This window comes from Periplaneta americana, chromosome 12 (assembly GCF_040183065.1).
Source record: "Periplaneta americana isolate PAMFEO1 chromosome 12, P.americana_PAMFEO1_priV1, whole genome shotgun sequence".
NCBI classification, from domain to species: domain Eukaryota; kingdom Metazoa; phylum Arthropoda; class Insecta; order Blattodea; family Blattidae; genus Periplaneta; species Periplaneta americana.
Window position 1 is genome coordinate 66,107,929 of NC_091128.1, and position 27,185 is coordinate 66,135,113.

The 27,185-nt window shown below is 34.6% G+C and overlaps 1 protein-coding gene across 2 annotated transcripts in view; it reads left to right on the forward strand.

Moving 5' to 3' along the window:
- snu (ABC-type transporter snustorr) overlaps nucleotides 1-27,185 on the forward strand; it is a 683,140-nt gene that overhangs the window by 572,306 nt on the left and 83,649 nt on the right. The window lies entirely within an intron of this gene.

The following is a 27,185-nucleotide window of genomic DNA, read 5'->3' on the forward strand; positions in this document are numbered from 1 at the left end:
TCTATCCATTTTAGCTTTCCCTTCTTCTGTTTTCTTTGCTTCCTTTGCTTGAAACAAATCCTTCCAAGATTTTCAGGTTACTACGAAAAGCGTTCCTTCTGTATTTCTTTAAAACTTTCTTTTAGGAATGTTTGGCCAGTATAAAACTTCTTGGAGGTCCGAAGCAACGTCTTTGCTCTGTTTCCTTACATTACTATTTGTCTTTTGGTCCTCTCCATGTGGTTCTTGGAGCTCTGAAATGCAATTTTCTATTTTTGTGTCGCCATTTACCTCATTTATGCTTAAGGGAAACTTTTTCAGTGATGAAATATGAATGATATCTAACTTTTCAATATTTTTAATTTGTACTTCTTCATTTTAACTATTTTAATTTTGTACTTCTTCATTTCCTGTACTTTATTTACTCTAAGCAGCGTTTCCCTTATACAGACCAATAAAGATCTTCTGTGTAAGGAACTCTTACTATTGTCTCAAATATTTGATATGAAAGATACTTTCTTGATTCTTGGGGTTCAGCATTTTTTTTTATCCAGACACTATGAAAAATCACTGCCATTAGAATTTTAACAGTACAGGACGTAGGCTTTCAGCCATTCAACAACTGCAGTTTCTAACTTTTATTTTGTTCATTGCTGCCTCTAGGATAGGAGCGACAAATTATTTTGTTAATATCTTCCCAGGGTTTTCCCAGTGCCATTCTAATACTGCAGGTCATCTTCAGTGACTTTGAATACAGCTACATCGACTGTCTGAATAATTCTTGTGGCATTAGAATATAGGGCTATGAAATGAATTTTCAGCTCTGAGCATAATACCACAATTCTTTGAAGCTTCCTTTTTTACATTCCATCACGAATGGTATTAAGGGCTGCCTGAAGGTCAACTGGATTGTAACCTCTTCGTTTCTCTCCCGTTTTACTTTTATTTTCACTGCCTCTGTTTCTATTCGTTGTTGAGCGACATGGATTGAAATAAATTACAAATTAACGTGAAACACCTGGCAGTGCCAATAACTGTCTTATCCTATCATAGGCACTCACAGAAGTAACATTGGCACCCATGCCAATTACTGTTAATTTTTAATAAAAATTCATGAGAAAAAAATATATAATGAAAACTAATGATTACGTGACAATGAAAAGATCATAATATTTCAAAAGTAAAAATTATTATTTTTATATTATAGTTATTGACACCTCTGTTATTCGCACTAACAATGGTCGAATGGTATGATTCTTTACTATAAATGGTGAGATACACATTCCTTACATCATTTGTTTGTATTAAAATCTTGTATGTTGTTTTTAATAGAGTCTAGAAAATAGAAAGTCAAACCAATTCCTTAACACTTATCTTAAGATATAGCCTATCAAATCAGAAGTCCGACACATTGAAGGATATGAAGCCACCAATACAGCAAGCAGCGTTGCAGGCGAGTGATTCAAGTATCAAGACATAAACAAATGATTAACTGTGCACGTGTCACCGATAGTGGCACCACATTATAATCAAATCCTTATTATAAGTCCCGGAAGCAAAACTGTGCCAATCACTTTGTCGGTGCCAATGACAATACAGATTACCCGTTAATTCAGTAAGTAACCTACTTTTAGACTCTTTTATTTGCATTTACTATATGGCGATATTTCCAACAGTGGAATGGGGAAACATGACACCCCTGAGCGCGACTACAAGGAGAACGATATTATTATAATACGAAAATATTTTCGTCTGTATAACAATGTTTATTGTACAGAGGTCTGGAATGCATGCTTGAGGATAGAATGGTCATAATTCATATCACCATTTAACCCAGGAAATTTCTAATGAGAGAAAGAAAATATTGCTTTAAACAGAAAAAAAAATGTGTGGTGACAGAGTGAAAAATTTGGATGCAATAACATTTGACTTAGTGTTTAGTTTTCTTCGGTATATTTTGCAAGTGCACTGTTACGAAAGTATCATCTTCCCATAAAAACACTGATATGATGATATAAGCTACTATCGTGCTATATGGATAAAGACTAAGAATATTCCTTAGGCAAGTCGTTTGTGTGTTACTTTCCTACAAAAGCACTGTCATGAAGATATACTATCGTGCTATATGAATGAAGGCAAGTAGTTTGTGTATTACCTTCCGACAAAAGCACTATCATGAAGAAATTTCATCATGCTATATGGATGAAGGCTAAGGCAAGTAGTTTGTATGTTGCCTTTCGACAAAAGAACTGTCATGAAGAAATACTATCTTGCTATATGGATGAAGACTAAGAATATTCCTTAGGCAGGTGGTTTGTATGTTACTTTCCGACAAAATCACTGTCATGAAGAAATACCATAATGTTATATGGAAGAGGACTAAGAATATTCCCTAGGCAAGCGGTTTGTGTGTTACTTTCCAACAAAAGACCTGTCATGAAGGTATGCTATCGTGCTATATGGAAGAAGACTAAGAATATTTCTTAGGCAAGTAGTTTGTGTATTACTTTCCGACAAAAGAACTATGCTGAAGAAATAATATCGCGCTCTATGGCTGAACGTTAAGAATATTCATTAGGCAAGTAGTAGGCCTATGTGTGTTACCGTCCGACAAAATAACTGGCATGAAGAAACACAAACGTGCTATATAAATGAAGGTTAAGAATATTCCTTAGACAAGTAGCTTGTGTTTTACTTTCCGACAATGGCACTGTCGTGAAGAAATACTATAATGTTATATGGATGAAGGCTAAGAATATTCCTTAGGTAAGACGTTTGTGTGTTACTTTCCGACAAAATCACTGTCATGAAGAAATACCATAGTGATATATGGATGAAGACTAAGAATATTCCCTAGACAAGTGGTTTGTGTGTTACTTTCCAACAAAAGTACTGTCATGAAGAAATACTATACTATTATACGGATGAAGACTGAGAATATTTCTTAGGCAAGAAGTTTGTGTTACTTTCCGATAAAAGTACTGTCACGAAGAAATATTATCGTACTATATGGATGAAGGCTAATAATATTCCTTAGACAAGTAGTTTGTGTGTTACTTTCCGACAAAAGCACTATCACGAAGAAATACTATCGTGCTATATGGATGAAAGTTAAGAATATTCAATAGGCAAGTAGTATGTGTGTTACTTTCCGACAAAAGCACTCTCATAAAGAAATACTATCGTGTTATATGGATGAAGGCTAAGAATATTCCTTAGGCAAGTAGTTTGTGTGTTACCTTCTGACAAAAGCCTATCATGAAGAAATTCCAACATGCTATATGGATGAAGGGTGAGAATATTCCTTAGGCAAGTAGTTTGTGTGTTACTTTCCAACAAAAGCACTGGCATGAAGAAATGCTATCGTGCTATATGGATGAAGACTAAGAATATTTCTTAGGCAAATAGTTTGTATGTTACTTTCCGACAAAAGCACTATCATAAAGAAATACTATCGTGCTATATGGATTAAAGTTAAGAATATACATTAGGCAAGTAGTATGTGTGTTACCGTCCGACAAAATCACTGTCATGAAGAAACACTATCGTGCTATATGCATGAAGGTTAAGAATATTCCTTAGACAAATAGTTTGTGTATTACTTTCCGCCGAGAGCACTGCCATTAAGAAATACAATCGAGCACTATTGATGAAGCCTAAGAATATTTCTTTGCCAATTAGTTTATGTGTTGCTTTCCCACAAAAGCACTTTAATGAAGAAATAGTATTGTGATATATGAATGAAGACTAAGAATATTCCTTAGGCAAGAAATTTGTCTGTTACTTTCCGATAAAAGCACTGTCGTGAAGAAATACTATCGTGCGATATGGATGAAGGCTAAGAATATTTTTAGGCAAGTAGTTTGTGTGTTACCTTCCGACAAAAGCACTATCATGAAGAAATTCCATAATGCTATATAGATGAAGAGTAAGAATATTCCTTAAGCAAGTAGTTTGTGTGTTACTTTCCGATAAAAGCACAGTCATGAAGAAATATTGTCTTGCTGTATGAAAGCTAAGAATATTTGTTAGGCAACTAGTTTATGTATTACTTTCCTACAAAAGCACTGTCATAAAGAAATACTATCGTGCTATATGAATGAAGGCTAAGAATATTTCTTAGGCAAGAAGTTTGTGTGTTACTTTCCGATAAAAGCACTGTCATAAAGAAATACTATCGTGCTATATGAATGAAGCAAAGAATATTTCTTAGGCAAGAAGTTTGTGTGTTACTTTACGGTAAAAGCACTGTCATAAAGAAATACTATCGTGCTATATGAATGAAGGCTAAGAATATTTCTTAGGCAAGAAATTTGTGTGTTACTTTCCGATAAAAGCACTGCCATGAAGAAATATTATCGTGCTACATGAATGAAGGCTAAGAATATTTCTTAGGCAAGAAGTTTGTGTGTTACTTTCCGATAAAAGCACTGTCATGAAGAAATATTATCGTGCTATATGAATGAAGGATAACAATATTTCTTAGGCAAGAAATTTGTGTGTTACTTTCCGATAAAAGCACTGCCATGAAGAAATATTATCGTGCTATATGAATGAAGGCTAAGAATATTTCTTAGGCAAGAAGTTTGTGTGTTACTTTACGATGAAAGCACTGCCATGAAGAAATATTATCGTGCTATATGAATGAAGGATAAGAATATTTCTTAGGCAAGAAGTTTGTGTGTTACTTTACGATAAAAACACTGTCATGAAGAAATATTATCGTGCTATATGAATGAAGGATAAGAATATTTCCTAGGCAAGAAGTTTGTGTTTTACTTTACGATAAAATCACTGCCATCAAGAAATATTATCGTGCTATATGAATGAAGGATAAGAATATTTCTTAGGCAAGAAGTTTGTGTGTTACTTTCCTACAAAAGCACTGTCATAAAGAAACACTATCGTGCTATATGAATGAAGGCTAAGAATATTTCTTACGCAAGACGTTTGTGTGTTACTTTACGATAAAAGCACTATCATGAAGAAATATTATCGTGCTATATGAATGAAGGATAAGAATATTTCTTAGGCAAGAAATTTGTGTGATACTTTCCGATAAAAGCACTGTCATGAAGAAATACTATCCTGCTATATGGATGAAGGTTAAGAATATTTTTAGGCAAGTAGTTTGTGTGTTACATTCCGACAAAAGCACTATCATGAAGAAATTCCATCATGCTATATGGATGAAGGCTAAGGAAAGTAGTTTGCATGTTACCTTTCGACAAAAGCACTGTCATGAAGAAATGCTATCGTGCTATATGGATGAAGTCTAAGGATATTCCTTAGGCAAGTAGGTTGTGTGTTACTTTCCGACAAAATCACTGACATGAAAAAATACTATCGGTACAACTTAGGCATGTAGTCTGCGCATTAATTTCTCAGTTTGGTGATGCCACGGTAAAATTTTGTGTTCGAATAATATTCTTCTCCATGCTACCAATTAACTATTTCTTCATTGTGGTTTCTTCATTACCTTCGTTATACATACAGTGAGAGAGAAATAATAGAAAATCACGCAACACTTGAATTGATTGCATGTTGAGTTAATTATAAGGAACAGCAGAAATCGTGCTTGACGTAAGAAGACGTTTTAAAATAAATGGAGTCATTACGAGATTTAAATAAGAGAAATGTTGACTTGTACTTCTCTTTTTCTATGCTGTTATAATATGGTACGCTAGTGTTAAGAGTTGTTTGTGTATTCTAACGACAATCATAAACGTATGATGTGCAGAAAATTTCTTTCTTTCTTTCTTTCTTTCTTTCTTTCTTTCTTTCTTTCTTTCTTTCTTTCTCTTCCCTTGCATTACCAGTGTCTTCTGCCGTGGTATAGACGTGAACAAGTTTCGTAGATGAGAATTAAGAAATTATTAATTACGCGCTATCTATTGTAAAAATTCGACGGTGTTTGGTTAAATGGGTTAAGCTGTTTTTTTTTTTTTTTTTTGTAGAGTTTTGTTTCCCAGTTGAATACATAAGTTAAAGTCTACAAGTGGGTATGCAAATAAATATATATATATATATATATATATATATATATATATATATATAATAGTGGCATTTGATTTGTTTTATTTATTCACAAATTTTTTGCAATAATGGTCCGCAGTTTAATTTTCATTTATCTTAAAACTCATTTTTATGACTTATCTCCCTTTACCCAAACGTCATTGACTTGTTCTGATATGTTTCGAAAGTCTTACGAGGGCGATTACAAGGCACATTGCAAGACTTGTAAAATACCGTAATCCGCACCTGAGAAGGAAACGGGCGTGTGTCCATTTTTATAGATTTTTAGGAAAACCATAAACTGTTTCTAATTACGTATGACTGTATATTGCTCGTGACATGTTAGGGCTGTGATTTTTAGATATGTTATTTAGGCATCGGTATCATTGTGTATGTGGGATTATGTTAAATTTGATTTATGAGTTATGTCTAATATCAACTATTTGAATATAACTAAAAGTGGACATACGTTTTTTTTTTTTTTCACAATTTTTTCCGGAGTATTCCTTGTTTTATATTTGATTTTCTCGACGATATAAAGTGTCTGGAGCTTTAAAATGTACTTATTCAGTCCAACACACAATGCATATTATATAAAAATTGACTGTATAGATCACTGTTGAGAAAAACATTTTCAGTAAATCATGAAGATAAGGCAAAAAAAAAAAAAAAAATGAAACAAACAAAATTTTTTAGTGTGGTCTTATACAAACTAATAAAGCAATATTACTTATCTGGGTGACATTCACTTTCAGTTTTGTCATGTGGAATAGCTCTGTAAAATGCAACATAACTTTCTGGAATCCATTTCCACACTATTTAAAAGTCCGTATATTTTGCAGAGCTTTGGCTCTAGTACCAGAGTGGGATTTCCGCTACTAACTGGAGAACGATCCTAAGATGAAGCGAAAACTTTCAAAACGTGACATGTTCATTTTCAGAAAATGCTACAAATATGTGACTCCATAATGAACGAAGATTTTTCTATGGTCAAATTGTATATGAATGTGTAGAGGATAAATAATCTTTAATATTGTGGCACCCGTCTGGAATGTTCTGGTCGCGTCAGGGGGTTGCGCGCGCATCTAGTGAGAAGGAAGGCGCGGGGAAACAGAAACTCCAGCTTCGGTAGGAGCTATAGCGCGGTAAGGAGCAAGGGGAGGAGAACTTCGGTGACGGCGCGGAGTGGGGAGAGCAAAGGAAGCATCGAGAAGCAGATTTATCCCGGAGATTCTTAAAGGCACCCGAATCGAAGACTCCAGAACATGTGGTTAATAAATAACGCCGTGAGTGCCGACAGAAGTGTGGCCAGTCATCAGTCAGTCTTCGGAAGTCAGCCCACAAATGAGTCTTCGAGCGGGCAAGGAAGTCAGTCTTCGAGAGCATGTGGAAGACCGGCGTTCAACGTGTGGTGGACCGCAACTGGCGAGACTCGAGTTCGACGTGTCGTGGACCATAGCCGTAAGACCGGGGTTCGACGTGCAGTGAACTTGAGTGAGTCGGTGATTGTGACAGTGTCCACCAGGCGAGTGCGACGTAGTTCGGAAGACCTGAGTTCGATGGCCAGTGAACTTAAACAGTGAGCTAGAAGAACTAACCAAGGCGAGCGAACTGTGAACTGAGAACTGATAGTTTTGTTCTGCACATAGTGCATTATGAACATTAATTGAAATTACGAGTACATTGTTGTTCTTCTCAATAATACACGTCGTATATTGTCATTGTCGTCGTGTGGAGTGCAATAACGACTATTGTGTTGCTGTGTTGAGTGAAATACCCATTGTTGTAGGGTGAATTGTTAGGGATAAAAGTCACATTATTATCGGGTGCGTGGTGGTAAAAGTAGAAATAAAAGTTACAATATTTCACCACAGTAAATATTTTGTTCATTTCAAAGATGTAAACTTTTGACATCTGAAGTGTATTTTCTGAAAAATGGACATACCAGGATTTTAAAGTTTGCTCCTCAGGTGACTTAAATCAACTTCTTGAAATGGTGTCCTCGGAAAATGATGCCAAGTTTTACATAATTAAGAAATTATTAATTACGCGCTATCTATTGTAATAATATTAGACGATGAACAACCGCAAAAAAAGAATTTACCATTACGGAAAAAATCTTTGAAATCTTCAGTCTGCATTTCATGCACTGTTAAGAGTTGCTTTACTTGACACATTCGTTTCACGAGGAACAGCAATTTCCAAGTTAGAAAGTTCATATAATGTTTCGTTCTATAACACTGAATAAATCCTATCGATTTCCATTTATGTATTACCTTTCTGAAGGCATTTGAGATGGATGTCCATAAGATTTGGAAGCTGTGAAAGAAGACAGGTATACAAATTTCAAATTAATTTACTGTATTTAATACATTAGATTTCAGCTACATTAGGCATTGCAGCCCGAAAGAGCAGAAGCTCGTTCTTGGGCGCAGTTCAGTTCAGTTATATAAAATATTTTACAAAATTGATGAGAGTTCATTGAGCACAATAACATTAATATATATAGTAAAATACAGACAGCATGTAATAATATATACAAATATAAAAAATACTAAAGTGCATGAGTAATACATTTCAATTTTAAACTCAATTATCTTAAGAAAATACAAAACAATTTAATAATTAATCTAATTTGTTTCCTAAATCTATGTGTGTTAAGTGTACTTAGTTCAGGATAAGCTCTAATTAATGCAGTATATATTCTGGGTCCAAAATTTCTGCTGTGTTTTAATCAAGCAGTTGTGTGGCATTTTGGGGGTGTTTAAAAATAAACTGTAGTTTTGTCTCGTACAGTATTCATGAGGATCAAATTTAAAATTATTGTGATTTCTATGGAAGTAAATCAGCAATGTTTGTTTATAAATTTGTTCTAAATTTGAAACACCAAATTCCTGAAAAATTAATTTTGATGGGTAATCTAAAGACATAAGTACATTTCGAGTTTGGCCAGTGCACCTGTCAATGATTAACACCTCAGTGTGCTCTTTGAAATGGAATCCAGTCCATTTCAGTAAACAAGACGTTATCTCATTCCCTCCTCTTTCAGAAACACTTCTGTCCCATAATATGCAGTATTCTTCATTACATGATGCATCATATAGCACCTCTTGTTCCTGGAAAGTGAATTCACAGCTTAGACGGGAGAAAATATCCTCTTCATTTATTTTGCAGGTTTATTTCCTTGAGCTACGTATTCAATATTCTGAAAATATATCACTTTAATTTCACGACAGTGGTTATAATAAATAGGTATTTATATTCAACAATAAAATAATGTGTTTTATTTACTTCCACAAAAGTTTAAAAAAGATTAACAAAAATAAATTATTGTGATCGTATTTCCAATGATTTTATTTTAAATAATTGTAAATCCACAAAACATTATAACAAGTTATTTATAATCTATACTAATAATAAATCTGTAACCGACATTTTTCTGGTAATTTTCGATTTTCCAAAAATAATTTGTGTCAACATGTTTAATTGATCATCTTGAAACCAAAAATAGCTTTTTTTTTTTTAATTTTTGTTTGTATGTATGTATGTATGTATGTATGTATGTATGTATGTATGTATGTATGTATGTATGTCTGTCTGTCTGTCTGTCTGTCTGTCTGTCTGTCTGTCTGTCTGTCTGTCTGTCTGTTACCTTTTCACGCGATAATGGCTGAATGGATTTCGATGAAAATTGGAATATAAATTAAGTTCGTTGTAACTTAGATTTTAGGCTATATGGCATTCAAAATACTTTATTTAAAAGAAGGGTTATAAGGGTGCCTTAATTAAATAAATCGAAATATCTCGCTTATTATTGATTTTTGTGAAAAATGTTACATAACAAAAGTTTCTTAAAAAATGATTTCCGATAAATTTTATTCCACGCAAAATGTTGATAGAATTGATATTTAAGAATATACAAGAACTTTAAAATAACAATACAATACATTTTCACCGCCGCATCAGATTATAGCGTCGTTATTCCGTAACTCCTATATGCAAAATATAAAATTTTTCAGTAGGAAGAAAAAACAGATTTATTCATTCTATGGCAGTAGTACATAGGAGATCGTGAATTCTTACATTTTCGAAAGAAAAAAATATAATTACATATAGGATATTGTATTATTTGCTGTATCACTATTTAAGTTATTTAATAGAGCAAAAATCTGAAAATCGATTGCCATGTAGGGGTTATGCAAGAACGACGACGATGGCTATAATGAAATGAAAACAAATGACTCCGTCTATTTAAGGCGGCCTTGACGTTTATCAATATTAGTATACAGAGAATATTTGTGTGTTTGTATGAAGTATTCTCAGAAGCTAAATAACGGATTTGAATAATTCCTTCACTATTTGAAATTTTTAGTTTCTCTAGCTGGATGTTATGCTACATGTGATGACTGAGGTAAGATGAAAATAGATCTTTACGTACAGAAAACTTGATATTCTGTCGAAATATTGTATAACTTGATTATTGCAACTTTATTTGGTCCACATAAAATACTCTAATTTTATATACTTAAGTTTCTTTTTGTTCACAGAACATAATAGTTTTGTCATCAAGATGAGTATTTTTACTGGACCAAAAATACGGCCCATAATAAATAAGCATTTCACCATAGAGCCAACTGGAGCTGAGTTATTTTAAAAGGTGTCACGAAATGGCGTTCCTGCACCCATAATTTACACATATTCGTTTCCTGTGTTTCTTAAAATAATATTTATGTAGATTACCTCATTTCTTTATTTGCATAAACAATGATATACAACCGAGCGAGTTGGCTCAGGCGGTAGCATTTGAGACATGCATTCGGGAGGTCCTAGGTTCAAACCAATCTGACTGGGGTTTTTCATGAGTTCCCTTATTCATAAAGGCAAATGTCAAATTGGAAAGATACATGCCATGATTCATCACCGCCTCAATTACCAATACTAAAACATTAATTAAAGTCTATGATCAGTTACATGAACACAAACCATCTACAACGCACAATAGAAACAGGAACTCAACAAGAGTAAAAACGGTCTACTGATATACCCACACATTTTAAACACGGGACATGACCACAAATGTTAAGGCGTGAATAAAATAAACTTAACAAAAAAATTATGCACAGTAAGGTTAACATAAAAATTATCTTCGTACACAAGCAACTTTATTAATTTGGAGTGGTTTATTAAAGAATGCATTCAAGATTAGTTTAGTAAAATGTTAAACGAATTATCCTTGGACCAAAAACGGATGTTCTCTGAACCAAATGATCATATTTTGATTATTTGCATGTAATAACAATTAAGAAACATGTTAAAGAAATTATCATTTCACCAAATGAGTGGTCTCTGGACCAGATTGATCGCATTTTAATTATTTAAATACAATTTAAATTAAGTAACATATTAAACGATTTATCTTTATATTAAACAAGAATATTTCCTGGACCAGATATCCTATTTTAATTATGTAATTACTTTATATTTATATCTAACGAGTGCAGCGGAGCGCGCGGGTACGGGCAGTAATTAATAATAACAAAACCGGGAACGTGTGAGAAACATTCGGGAGGTGTTTCCGGGTTCAAACCCCGTGGCCGACCAATCTGAGTTAGGTTTCTCTCAGTCACGAAGACAAATTCCGGATTAAAAGTTTACATACCACGATTCATCACCGCCTTAATCACTAATATCATATACATTTATGCGAAATCTAAATCATTTACATGAACACAGGCCACATAATATAACACACGGCAATAGAAACAGAAACTCAACAATAGTTGCAGCAGCATTGTGAAACAATTAATAAGGAAATAACATCAGATTTATAATGATGGATAGTTTGATATCATGATCTGTGCATATATAGGTTGTTATGACAATTATGCATTAAATAAATAAATAAATAAATAAATAAATAAATAAATAAATAAATAAATGTATACTTTTTTTCCAACTTGTCTTTCGACATTTCTGGTCTTCTCTCCTGACGGTGGCTTAGATGTAAGCCACTCCTGAGATTGGGGCGCTTGGAAGGCGGAGTTATATTACCTCAATGATGTGATAGAATGATCATGACTGACTACTGCTAAGAGCTGACGAGTTGGAGAGCGGGGCTTGAGGAAAGGGACGCTGTTATCGCTGCGAATCCCGCTGCAAGTGGTACAGATGGCGCCAACATTTTTGGTGTGTGTCCTAGAGTATAGTGCCCAGTTTGTGAGCATGTTGCTAGTGCAGCTGAGAATAGTACCCTTGCTATACACGTCACATCAGCCATTTGTCAAACACAGTTGTCAGATTGACTGCGACAAAGGTAAAACACTCGTACTTAACGTTCCTATTACTTATTTCACACGCCAGAAACGGTGACGCGGACTGTACTATGCATTGAACTGTATTAATCATTCACAAAAGTTATGCTCTTGCTCTTGCACAGTCATATTATGAATCCATGTGTTGGGTTACTAATATTGTTTCATTTTAATTACAGTGTTGATAAAGATTGTGTTTTATTAGTCCATGTGTTGCGGTTATTAATATTGTTTCATTTTCATTACAATGTTTATAAAGATTGTGTTTTATTCGTCCATGTGTTGCGGTTGTTGATATTGTTTAATTTTCATTACAGTGTTTATAAACATTGTGTTTTATTCGTCAAAATAACTAAGTTAATGGTAATATTAGTAGTCATATAGCTAATTTCGCTTAGGTATACAGTATTTTATAATGGAACCACAGGGGAAAAAAGGAAAAACAATACACGTGAGGCCCGGGAAACTATTATAAGGGTTATGCTGTTCTCCAACCAGGAGATCAACCGTGAAAGGAATGTGCTTACTATTGCGTCATCTATTGGAGTGAAGTAGATTGATAATATTACCGCTATAATGTCAGTTTGAAAACCATGCGCTCTCCTGCATATGTTATTTCCTGTATGGAGGGATTAAAAGATCAGGAGATTAACAGTGATCTAATTTTGTAACTAGGGTAATATAAAAATGTGTGTATCAGTGTTATTGTTTGTGCTGTGAGAGCTAGCCAGTAGAGATACTAGTACCCACGTGTGTGACCTTATGACATCTTATGACATCAACATTCATTCACAACATTACCCCGCTGCGTTTCATCCCGCAGAGACGTTCTCGTGATTGGAGAACAGTACTTGGTTGTGATGAGGAAGTACGACAAGGGAAACTTAGCCACAAGTGAAACAAGCAAATTTACGAATACAGTATCTCATTACACTGGTATTTCAGTCAGTTCAAGAATTCGTAGAGAAGGTGCTGATGCTGGTGAGACTTCCATTTCTACTCCAGGGAAGCACAGAAAACGCCAATAGGAAAAAAATGTTCTTTTGGGCGATTTTGATAAGAGGGTAATTCGAGATACCATTAGTAAATTTGTACACAATTTTTTTTGCAGATTCAATTCTTAAATTGTCGAATTCCTGAATAAAGTAACGGAAAAAAAATTAAATTTAAGTACTTAAATGCTTTGAGAATAACTTACAACTTAATTTATTGCTAATAGTTAACGGTTAAAAATTTTTTTCGCATTAAAATGTTAAATTAGAAACGTGACTAATATTTTCAGGACACGTAGTACTACGATGCATGCGATAGAAATGTTATGATTCTAGTATTACGTCACGCATTCCTTCCGCTCTTCTTCTCGTCAGCTCTTAGCAGTATGTGGCGCGAGGAGATAGACTTGAATCTAAACTTAACCTAAATTCCAGACGGTGGACTACTAAGGAATATTTTCCTTTTTTTTTAAGGAAAAATTCCTGTGCTCTATATGTAGGCCAACATCTAATGTTAGGCAGTACATCTCACTTGACGATATGTGTCAGAGAAAAACAATTTCTTTGTATGCATCTGAAGTCTGACTAGTGTGATATGTAGCTATTCGGCGATGTATGCAATGGAGGGGGAAAGGAACTGGCCACCTTACCCCATTATCTCCTGACCTAGTTGCCTCTTGGTATCACTTATGAGGTTCAGACCTGTCTTCGGACAGTTGACTAAACAACAACAATCGAGAATCGAACCCGAGACCACACCAACCGCAGCCTGAAACTCTCACCAGTAGACCATGAGGCTGGCCATGCACTAATATTATTGCACCGGCAAATCTTTGAATAACATTAACTTTATGGCACAAGTTATGCCGTCATAATAGAGGTCATGACTCATGACTTTTTAGTTCGCATTGTAATATTTTACGGCTCTGGTACAATAATGTGGCATATTATGAACGATTTTCACTAACGTTAAAGACTGTTTATAATGCTGGAGTACAAAAAATAAACTTATAAAATAATTTAAAATAACATTATGATGTAATTACTAAATACGAGTACCTTCTGCTTCACAAACTTGTTGTTCAGATAGTTGTACCAACATCTAACCCACTTGAAAAACACATTGTTTTAACAGAAATAATTTCTAAAGCAAGTGATCTTCTCTTCAATATTGACGTCTCACTGAAGCGTTTCGATTTTCGATTGTCGAAGGCACGAACAGACATGGTGGAAAGATGAGAGATTTAAATACCTGGATAAGTAAATTCGCGGTGTCTCGGTTTCCGTCAGAGGTCTGCATTGGACGTTTTCGCTCGAGCGCCAAGTAGTTCATAGCATACTCCGATAGGTTGCACACATGCATGATGGATAAAATTGTCACGAGCGATAAATCCTCGAACGGTATAAGCCGAGCGTTAGGCATTCGTTCTTGTTACAGTGATGAACTGTGTAGTAATATTATAGATGTTTATCATTACAAAACTTTGCAGTGTTTAACTAACCTCTCCATAGTACAACTACAAAACTTGCTTTAAAATGTAATATAAATGTTATAGGTAATTTTTTTTTTTTCAAAACAGGAGTGATTTTGTTTTTGCCACATCTGATAGATGTTACTGGATGTAAATGTAATTATTATAAACGGAGGACACAATCACGATAATGCAAGAACTGTATCAAGTTTTCTAGTAATAATGATAATAATAATAATAATAATAATAATAATAATAATAATAATAATAATATCTAATAATTAGTGTATCAATCTTTACGTCTGTAACAGTTGTGCAGCATGATTATTCGTTTTATTATATTTTCTGTGACGTTATCTCTGTACTAATATTGTTATTAATCTACTGCTATATCAATAATATTTTGTAAAGCGTTTCTACATTGTCGCAGTATATAGACGGAACACTATGTATGGACCTATCATATTATATATGTGGTAAATCAAATATTGAATAATTACTAATTAGGAATAATAACTGTATATCGAAGTTTTTCATGCGATTTTATTTATAACTTCATGTTCCTGTTTTGGTACGTTCCATTGACTGTTCCATTAAACATTTGTCATAAACGTAGAAAATAAAGCCTTATTTTTACCGTGTGAGCAAAACATATGTGTATCTTATCTGTCGCCTTCCATACAAGATAAGACATGTCGGTGAGATGACCTTGTACTGTGCTTCTATTTATTACAAGCGTATCACGACCAATCGTATCTCACTCGAGGGTGCGACACTCGACCGAGTTCAAGCGAGCGATTTAACTCCAATGCAGCACTCTGGTTTCCATGCAGGAAGACGTCTGGCCGCGCATGCGTATTTTCACTTAACTCCCACTCTTGTCGCAACCTTACCAAAATACACACCAGTGCAAGGTGCTATGAGTTGTATATTTTTAATATAGGCCTCGGTTTACGTGCATGCTCTTTTATCACTTATCTTTTATGAAAGTATAGAAGGTACCGTGTGACATAAAATTCATTTGCCAAATGAGGGGGGAAAAAAATTAAATGATAAATGTAAACCATGGCAAAGGCAACAACAACCACGATAAAGACCACGACCACGTTAAGGATTATGACAAAGATAACAAGGACCACGACAAAGACAACAAAATAGACTAAAAGGACCGCGACAAAGACAACAAAAGAGACAAAAAGGACCGCGACAAAGACAACAAGGACAACGACAACAAGGATCATGTTAAGGACTATGACAAAGACAAAAAAGGACCACGGTAAGGACCATGGAATGTCAGTTACAAGAACAACGTCAAGGACCACAAGGATCACGATAAGGAGCACGGTAGGACTACGACAAAGATCACGGTAAGGATCCCGACGTGGACCACGACAAGGACCACTATGATAAGGACCATGATAAAGACGACAAGGACCGCTTTAAGAAAAATCATAATAAGGCTCACGATAAAGATCGCGAAATGAACCAACACGACAAGGATTACGATAAAGATCACGACTTGGACCACAACAAGCACCATTGCCCCGTGGTGTGTTCTTATTGAGATCATTGTCGTGGTCTATGTCGCGGTCCTTATTGTTTACATCATTGTCCTTTTCGTGAACCTTATCGTAAGGCTTGTCGTAGTTCTGTCGTGGCTATCGTGATCTCAATCTTGGTCCTTGTTCTAATCCTTATCGTAGTTTTCATCGTGATCCTTGTGGTGGCCCCATCTCGTGATCCTTATCGTGGTCCTTGTCGTCATTTTTATTTCTGTCACGGTCCTATATTTATTGTTTCAAAATAATATTGTTTTTCCCAGTTAGCATGTAACTTTCGTGTCACATAGTAGTAAATCAGTAAATCGAGATCTTAAAAAGCTGTACTGACAGCTGACCGATCACAGAGCTACTACTCAAGCTTTCATATTCGAGCGCCTTCATTTTGAGGTGACCTGTACGTGTTTCAAAGCCTCTACTTTATTAAAAAAATAACCAGTGTGCTATGGCCTTTTAGCACATTAAGAATAGCAGTTAATGGAAAAATGTCAGAGCAATCTGTAGATATGCGCCACGAACGTATACTTTTATGTAATAAAACTGACAAAAACTTACGAATTTTTACTTCTTGAGGACTTGGCCTTGGTAAACTGAGAACCAATACTACTTAAAGAGGCTCCAACGAATCAGCCTTGGGACGTTATGGCGGGCAGAAACCCGTCCTCTATGGTCTCCTTATTGTTAATATTAGCTTACGTCCAACCTAGCATTTCTTCATTTCAGTGAGACAGCGATAATGGGAGTGACGCAAGTTCTGGCCAGCGGGCTTACACTGCCTGGTTGAGTGAATTCCACTAATATACTGTACAGTATTTTTTGCTCCTTCATCCATATTTATTTTCATAGGCGTTGTTGTACTCTGTCTTTTGGTCAAATAATTATGAGTAATATAGCCGTATAATTACGGATATACGTATACAGTAGTCCACCGTCAACCAACTCGCAAGCACGCCGTGTTACTTCTGTGCGCACGGTGCTCACGATGCAGGATCTTTGTCGGTGCGGAACGTACCGCAGTGGCGGCCTGCTGGTCTCTGTAATCTGTAGTTGAGTTTACCATTACACTATAGATCAGTGATGTCAAAGAAAGCGCATTTTTTTTTACCTTGACGTCGTGCGCGGGCAGCAAGCGCTAAGTATGGAAAGAGGAAGGGTTGTGTATATGAATAAGCAACCTGTTGGATTAAGAAAACAGTGGTGCACAAACTTCAAACGGAACGTGAAATTTTATGTCGTTATTTTTATATGGCTTCTTTCTGTTTAATATTATCTATATTGTCTGTAAAACAAACGTACTAACACTGATTTCTTAATATTGCACCTGTGTTTTAAATCTTGATAACATAATAGAGAGTTAAGAAAGAATATTCACTTAAATTCCATAGTAGTATAATATTATACTGTATTAAGTGGATGAAACACATCATTCATAAAGAAAGTGATATTCCAAAGAAAGAGATTGAGTATGATATGAAAAGTTGGAATTTATATTGATGGTATCTTTAGCCTTACAAAAGTAATCAATAAACTAATCAAAACAATATTACAGTATGAAGCAAAGTTACCTAGGTACTGTATCTGTTTTAAGTGTAACTAATATTACATAACAAAACTCTTATCGCATTATGCTTTTAAGGTGATATTTGTGAGCAACTTCCTATCATCAGAATATTTAATTATTTTCTCGAAATCTGCTGAAGCTAAACAGCTGAAATTTTTACAACACATGGGCACGTATCTTTTACTTATGATGTAACAGTAGTTGGTTTGTTAATTCATTTCCTTACAAACAATTTCCATGCGAATATTTTCAAAATTTTCAATACACTATCTTCAGTAATAGGTATATACGGTATATTAGATTTACGAAAACATTCTGCAAGGCTACTAAATAAATAGGCCTATACCTGAAAATTTCACTTTTCTATACGTGAAGTTGAGAAAATGTTTCTTTTGAATAAAAAAATCAAACTTGTGAAAAATGAGCATCAAAATTAAAACTTACATTCTTATAATGCACTTATACTTCTCAGGCAAATCTAAAAATGAACATGGATACAATTTTAATAAGTTCTCTTCCCTTTATCTATTGAATCAGTGCTGGCCATCCCTGAATATAGCTCGACCAAGCGGCATATACCACCTCTTTTGTCTGTCTCATTCCTTTCAGCTGTAAAGCGCTCAGGCTCTCCTGGGCTCTAAAGCGCACGCTTGCTCCTGTGGGCATCAATTGACATGCCTGCTATAGATGATCGGATAGTAAAGAGGAATATATCATGCGCTTTGATAAACACTGTTCATTATTCCTCTTGTGACAACACTAAATTAGATTATAGAAATACAAATAATACATTGACCCAACATAACTAAATACAATTTAATTGTAGCATATACTTGCAATATCTTTTTAAGTGTAGTTATATAAGAACGAAACAATAGATTGTCAGTGAAAGTTAGCAATTTACAAATGAAACTCCTACATGCTGTATTTTATACACTGAGTATGTTGAAAAATGTAAACAAAATATATTGACAAATACAACGATAATACTGGAAAGATGGTTTCAAGTTAAAGTGATATAAATTGTGCAATGGATACATGTCTCAGTTAAGAGTCTGACACTTTCAGGTTTACTCAGTACACGCTCTTGCTTCTTGACATCTTTTGGTTTATACGATATGAACTATATTTGGGCATAATGAAACACAACTCTGAACCTTAATGCACACTTTAAGTTATGATCACTGAGGTTGGTTCTCTCATAGCCTTTGTTACGTTTCATAGCTGAAAATAAATCTTCACACACATAGGCCGAAGCAAACATTGAAATTAAACATGCCTCACGCCTATGGAGACGAGGGAATCTTGACTTAGGAATTTGGCTGTAAAAGTCTAGCAAACTACGTCTGTTCCTGTAACTATCAGCCAACTCAATGCCACATTTCAAGTTGATTAGCTCCAGTTGGACATCTTTGGGAGTATCATCAATATTTATGCCAAACGATGTAGCAAATAGATCGAAAACCATTTTTAGGTGATTCAAATCTTGAAATCTGTCTTCAAAGTCATTCATAAGAAAACAACTGGAGATTTTCAACATAACAGTCCATCTCTAAGAAATCAGAGTCCCGGACCACACTGCCAACCTGAGAAAATGACCGGGATCGCCATTGGACAGTTGGCAGCATATTTTTGAAAGCTTGAATACCACAGAACATAATTATCTGTGATCAATTTGTATTTTCCAGCTCTGCAACAAGTTCTCCACTCATTTCCAGAAACAAATTTATCTCTTCCAATAATTCGAAAAATCTACACATAACTACGTTTGCTACATTGGACGTCCGTATAACACTAGGACGTTCAGTTTCCAGTGCCTATACTCTGTTTTAACATCTTGTTTCAGGATCCACGACTCGTCAGTAAAACAGCGTTAGCACTACAATAATAATGTTTTAGTTACGTTTCTAGTCTTCAATGTTCTTTGTGTTTCAAGTAGAGTTCCACATTCGTCTTATTATATACATACATACATTCATACATACATACATACATACCTACATAGCCTAAGTGTTCTGCCCATGGGCAGGTCTTTCACTACAAACCCAGCATTCTGTCTTCTTCTTAGTCTCCGCATATGATCCATATATCTTAATGCCATCTATCATCTGATATCTTCTTCTGCCCCGAACTCTTCTCCCGTTCACCATTCTTTGTCTTATATTTTAAAATCTCAATGGCGTATTAGGTGAAATTCTTGAAGATTATATCAAGGACATCATGCCAGAATGACGTATAAACAAAAGAGTAATTTTACATTGGAGCCATATAGGTTAAATATGGAATGATTTTTTCCTGTCGTTGTCTACTATCAAGGTACTTTCTTTGATTCTTTTTCATGTCCATTGTAACTCTCAAACTACTGTTTTCAAACATAAATAGGTTCCATTAGAATATTTCAACAATGAAAAATTTTTATACGCCTTTCTGATGTGATTCTTTCGATATGTTACGATAGTATACTATTTTTATTCGCAAATGTACATAACTAATTTAAAACATTTTATGTGTTTCGTATGCGCTTATGATTGCTCCATAGCGTACTTCTTCCTCTCCCACAATTGATTTTTAAGGAATTATGTACTTACAATAAATCTGTCAACGTTGCCCGAGGCTTTGTGATGGCCCGATTCGCTTCTCTCTCCTCATGACCCACATATTGCGCGCAAGATGGTCACAGAGTTATGTAATCGCTTCACTTTCTTGTTATATCACACGGAGAAAGGTGAAAGGGAAAGTGAGACGATCGTACACGGTGGTTCACGCATGAGAAGCACCATCTTCAAGTGCTTGAGACATGGAAGTGAAGGTTACGTAGTACTGGCTCGCTCATAACGCTTCAGTTATGTAACCTCGAGTTCCGTTGTTTCAAAAGTGATTTCCAGTACAAATCAGAGTTCCGGTTAGCAAAAGTAGACAAAACGAAAATTCGCCATTGACATCCGATTGCCTCAGTTTATAATTATTCAAAACTATGATAGGCTATACAAAAACTAAAATTTCAAATTTCTTTTGGATTCCATCGTCCATCGTCAAGTGGATTAAGCTCAATTTTATTGATAACTTTAACAAAGTTTACTACTATTTCCTGCATCTTTTTCGCCTTCCAATGACGAATGTAAGCCAAAAATTAGGACTTCTCCGATTCAACCAGCTATCCAGAAGCTTCTTAAGGGAACTTTCTTCTTATCTTGTTTCTTTTTGCTGTTGATTTAGCACTTGGTTGGAAATGTTTATGTCATCACGTGCTATAATCATTTATTCCTGTAAGCGGACAATTTAGTTATCAGAGACATCATCAGTGAAGAAGAGATCTAATTTACGAAAAGTTACCGTCATCTACATATAGACCTCAGGATGTTAACTAGTAGACTATGTGGAAAACTTTTGAGAAATTGATAGAGGACCTAAAAAGTAAGCAAAAATTTCATATAACTCTAAGTATCGTCTTATTTTTTCATTAGAGGGAATTTTTAATTGATATAACTTATGTTTACTTCTTACAACTTTATTTTTACAATTTTATTTACAAAGTTCATGCATAATTATGCAGATAGTGTTCAAAATGGCCACCATGAGTTCTAATACAGATTCTAAGCTCCTCATCGTGTCTTACTGTTGGGAGCTGGCGTGTTTGCTAGCGAAAGATGAAGTGGTGTAAGCTACATAATATGTAGGCCTTCAGATATTATGAAAACATGGATAAATATGGAATAAAGGTTTGACATAATGAAAATATGATGACAAAGAAAGATATACAGAATATAAATATATATTTCATCCCAATGACGGTTATTTGAATTTGCTTCAATCACCCAAGCGTTCTCCTCTAGGACTGACGCAGCGTAACTATCATATGTTTGCCGTCATAGCGCTGCTCCCGTTGCATCATGGGAAGCGATCTATATTGCGTCGCATGATTATTAATTATGCAACGGTGGAATGCCGGTAGAGAAAACAGGACCCGCGAAAACCTACCAACAAGCACCGTCCTTGTTCACCATAAATAGCGCTTAGACGCGAAGGGATTTGAACCCGGGTTAGCAGAGTTTCCACGCTCTAGTGATTGCACTAAAGCCACGTTTCCACTATTGCAACTGCGCAGGAATAATGAGAGGCAAACAACAGTTGCCAGTTAAAACTGCAGATTCTCTTGCGCACATCTCGTTTCTATGTGCGCACATATTCATTTTGGATAAGCAAATATCACAAAGGAAGGGATGAAACTAGAATCGTGATTGAGGAAGTGAGCTGGACGAAAAATCACTTATTTTTTTATTTACGCGGACGTCAAGATCAGATTTTGAAATTAAATTACAATTGATTGGACAAGAAAGAATTTTTTTTCCGTGAAGCAGTTTCAGCAGTTACCAGACTGGCCATGTGTGTAAGGTTTTCAGTCACTGGTGACAGCGTTCCAAATTTAAGATTCACTTTCAAATTATTAGATCCTACTATTTCACAATATAAAAGAAGTTTTCCGACGATTGTGAAGGCTCTTTAAGCTACGTAAAAGTAAGATTTTTTAAATTTTTATTATGTCACTAAATTAATTTATTGTGAAACATACCAAAAAACAAAAATAAATAAGGCAATAGGAAGAAAAGTATTTTTTTCTGCAAACAAGCACCTTTTTTTCGGGAGCATAATAATTATCTGGTTAACATTATTTATGATTAATTGGGTTATCGGGACAGAGTATAAACGTAACGGTAGGGACAGGAGAGCAAATAATCCATTCCTTAGGCCTACTTACTTATGGCTTTTAAAGAAATATTTATTCATATATAATTATATTCCCTTATGTATTTCTTAGATCACTTATTTATTTATTTGTTTATTTATTCAATTATTTATTTATTTGTTTATTTATTCAATTATTTATTTATTTATTCATTTATTTAATTACTTAATTATTCAATTATTTATTTATTTATTCATTCATTTATTCGCTTATTTATTCAATCACTTATTTATTTATTTATTTATTATTTATTTATTTATTTATTCATCCACGTATTCATTCACTTATTCCTTCACTTACATATTCACTCACTTATTCACTCATTTATTTTTAATTTTACTTGAAGCAAGTACAGATAGAGGTTTGGAAGTAAATCCCGAAAAGACAGTGTATATGATTATGTCTCGTGTCCAGAACATTTTACGAAATAGGAATATAAAAACTGAAAATATATCCTTCGAAAAGATGGAAAAATTCAAATATCTTGGAGCAAGAGTAACAAATACAAATGACACTCGAGAGGAAATTAAACGCAGAATAAATATGGGAAATGTCTGTAATTATTCGATGAGAAGTTTTTGCCATCCAGTCTGCTTTCAAAAAAGCTGAAAGTTATAATTTAGAAAGTAGTTATATTACCGGTTGTTCTGTATAGTTGTGAAACTTGGACTATCACTTTGAGAGAGGAACATAGGTTAAGAGTGTTCGAGAATAAGGTGCTTAGGAAAATATTTGGCAGTAAGAGGGATGAAGTTACAGGAGAATGGAGATAGTTATGCAACGCAGAACTGCACGCATTGTATTCTTCACCTGACATAATTAGGAACATTAAATCCAGACGTTTGAGATGGGCAGGGCATGTAGCACGTATGGGCGAATCAAGAAATGCATATAGTGTTAGTTGGGAGGCCGGAGGAAAAAATACCTTTGGGGAGGCCGAGACGTAGATGGGAGGTTAATATTAAAATGAATTTGAGGGAGATGAGATATGATGGTAGAGACTGGATTAATCTTGCTCAGGATAGGGACCGATGGCGGACTTATGTCAGGGCAACAATGAACCTCAGAGTTCCTTAAAAGCCATAAGTAGGCCTAGATAATAGATTATTTGCTCTCCTGTCCCTACCGTTACGTATTACACTCTGTCCCGATAATCCAATTAATCATAAATAATGTTAATCAGATAATTATTATGCTCCTGAAAGAAAGGTGCTTGTTTGCAGAAAAAAATAATTTTGTTCTATTGCCTTATTTATTTCTGGTTTTTTGGTATGTTTCACAATAAATTAATTTAGTGACATAATAATAATTAAAAAATCTTACTTTTACGTGAGTTTAGAGAGCCTTCACAATCGTCGGAAAACTTCTTTTATATTGTGAAATAGTAGGATCTAATAATTTGAAAGTGAATCTTAAATTTGGAACGCTGTAACCAGTGACTGAAAACCTTACACACATGGCCAGTCTGGTAACTGCTGAAACTGCTTCACGGAAAAAAATATTCTTTCTTGTCCAATCAATTGTAATTTAATTTCAAAATCTGATCTTGACGTCCGCGTAAATAAAAAAAAAAAAGTGATTTTTCGTCCAGCTCTCTTCCTCAATCACGATTCTAGTTTCATTCCTTCCTTTGTGATATTTGCTTATTTAAAATGAATATGTGCGCAAATAGAAACGAGATGTGTGCAAGAGAATCTGCAGTTTTAACTGGCAACTGTTGTTTGCCTCTCATTATTGCTGCGCAGTTGCAAAAGTGGGAACGCGGCTTAAGATTTACAATTTTATTCTAAAATGTTCAGATGTTGGTTGCTCTTTAGGCTACTATTGTAAGGAAAATTTGAATACGAATCCAATAGTAGGGAAAGTGTTTCTTTCTAAAGAGAACATTAGATCAGAGCTAACGTGTAGTATTTTCCGTTAATTTACACGTGGAAAATTCGAAAGAGGCAAAGGTAATATTTTTGACGCGTCAACACTGCACTGAACACTTGTAGCGCATAGACAATGCAGTTTCTCTATTAACCTTTCAGTAATTCTTCCTAAAATTTTTTTGCTCGCAGGCACTTATATCCAGGAACGTAAATGAAAATCTTAAATACGGTGTTAAATTAATTTTAATTATTTTGTGTTTTACTTATTGCGACGAGAAAATTTACGCAAAAATATCAATCTGAATATAACGAGCCCACTAGGCTATAAACCAGCGGTCATAAGCACAGTGCATCCTCGGACTAGCGTCTGTTACCCGCAAGCATTCTAATGCACCCGTGGCTGCTGGCAGGTATGCGGTATTCCAGTGGCGGAAATTACGTAACTTAGTGAAATTCAGCAATAACAGTTAATGAAGCACACAATGATCACGTATGCATTCAAATAAGCATATTATATATAATTAATAAATACTCAGCATGTTCATTTATAACGTCAATAACTTCAAAATATAACTATCTTCTGAAATTGAGGGGCCTAGTAAAAGAAGACGACAAGTCACAAATTCTGATATGTTTAATATCTTATTATTTCACTAGAATTTTTACCTTTTAGCTGAGCCCAAGACTAAATAATATGAACGATTAGAACCGGAAGTAGATTGATCCAAGGAATTAATATGAATGATTTTTCGAAAATTTCGTAATTTAGTATCTTCCGAAATTAGATTTCTAGATATACACGAATACAATTTATTTTAGAGTTGAAAGTCCCCGAAAAAAAAATGGAGATAGTAATATGAAATCTCGATAGGTTTGAAGTGGAATAGGCCTTGTGCTAAGGCACGAAAATGAAACAAGATAGCTTCACTCCACATAATAATAATAATAATAATAATAATAATAATAATAATAATAATAATAATAATAATAATAATAATAATAATAAATTACTTATGGCTTTTAGGGAACCCGGAGGTTCATTTCCGCCATCACATAAGCCCGCCATCGGTCCCTATCCTGAGCAAGATTAATCCAGTCCATACCGTCATATCCCACCTCTCTCAAATCCATTTTAATATTATTCTCCAATTTACGTCTCGGCCTCCCCAACTAACACTCTATATGCATTTCTGGATTCGCCCATACGTGCTGCATGCCCTGCTCATCTCAAAAGTCTGGATTAATAATAATAATAATAATAATAGTAGTAGTAGTAGTAGTAGTAGTAGTATAGTAGTAGTATAGTAGTAGTAGTAGTATAGTAGTAGTAGTAGTAGTAGTAGTAGTATAGTAGTAGTAGTAGTAGTGTAGTAGTAGTAGTAGTAGTGTAGTAGTATAGTAGTAGTAGTAGTAGTATAGTAGTAGTAGTATAGTAGTAGTAGTAGTGTAGTAGTATAGTAGTGGTAGTGGTAGTGGTGGTAGTAGTAGTAGTAGTAGTAGTAGTAGTAGTGTAGTAGTGGTATAGTAGTGGTATAGTGGTATAGTAGTGGTATAGTGGTATAGTAGTGGTATAGTGGTGGTATAGTGGTGGTATAGTGGTGGTATAGTGGTTTAGTGGTATTATAGTGGTAGTATAGTGGTATAGTGGTAGTATAGTGGTAGTATAGTGGTAGTATAGTGGTAGTATAGTGGTAGTATAGTAGTAGTAGTAGTAGTAGTAGTATAGTATAGTAGTATAGTAGTAGTAGTAGTGTAGTAGTATAGTAGTAGTAGTAGTGTAGTAGTATAGTATAGTAGTAGTAGTAGTAGTAGTAGTGTAGTAGTATAGTATAGTGGTATAGTAGTAGTAGTAGTGTAGTAGTATAGTATAGTAGTATAGTAGTAGTATAGTAGTAGTAGTAGTACCAATAATAAATATAAAGACTACTATGATATGCTTTTCATTTTTATGAATTTCAAAATATGTCATAATAGTGTTTAATCAGCATAAGTACTGTATTATTTATGTAATGGAACTATTTTTGTTAAATTTCAAAACTCACGATTAACTCGTAAACTTTAAATAATGTAAACATTACGAAAACAAATTTGAAATCAGCGTGATGATTTATATGAGAATACGCAGTTCTAACAGACAAAAGTCACTCTGCATACGGAAGTCCACCAGGCGAAAATGCCCCTTTTTTAACTCGCGGTAACTCGGAAACTAATAAAGATTTTGAATAGCAACCACTTTTAAAACTAATTTTCATTCTTTCCAAAAAATTTTCTCGTTTTGATCCCCATCTGAAATGAAAAATAAACAAGTTTACTGATTTCCAACTTTTGAGGGTATCAATGTATATTTTGAACAGGTCACTTCCAAGTTAGGATTTCTTCCCCACTTTCCAGTGAAGATTTTGATTTCGAATTTTTTTTTCCATGCCTTCCTTAGACATTTATATATGGATCCTAAAAATTATATCGCGATTGATTGATTGATTGATTGATTGATTGATTGATTATCGTAGGAGCTACGACATTATAATGTTTAATGGTGCTGCAAATATAGTTCTCGTCTGCTAGCTACAGACTACCATCCACTGACCGTCCCCACCAGCTAAGGAAGTTTTCTCCTTCTCCTTTCTGCACCGCCGTGCTTATTTCGATATACTCCTTATCCGGTACCCATTTCAGCGAGT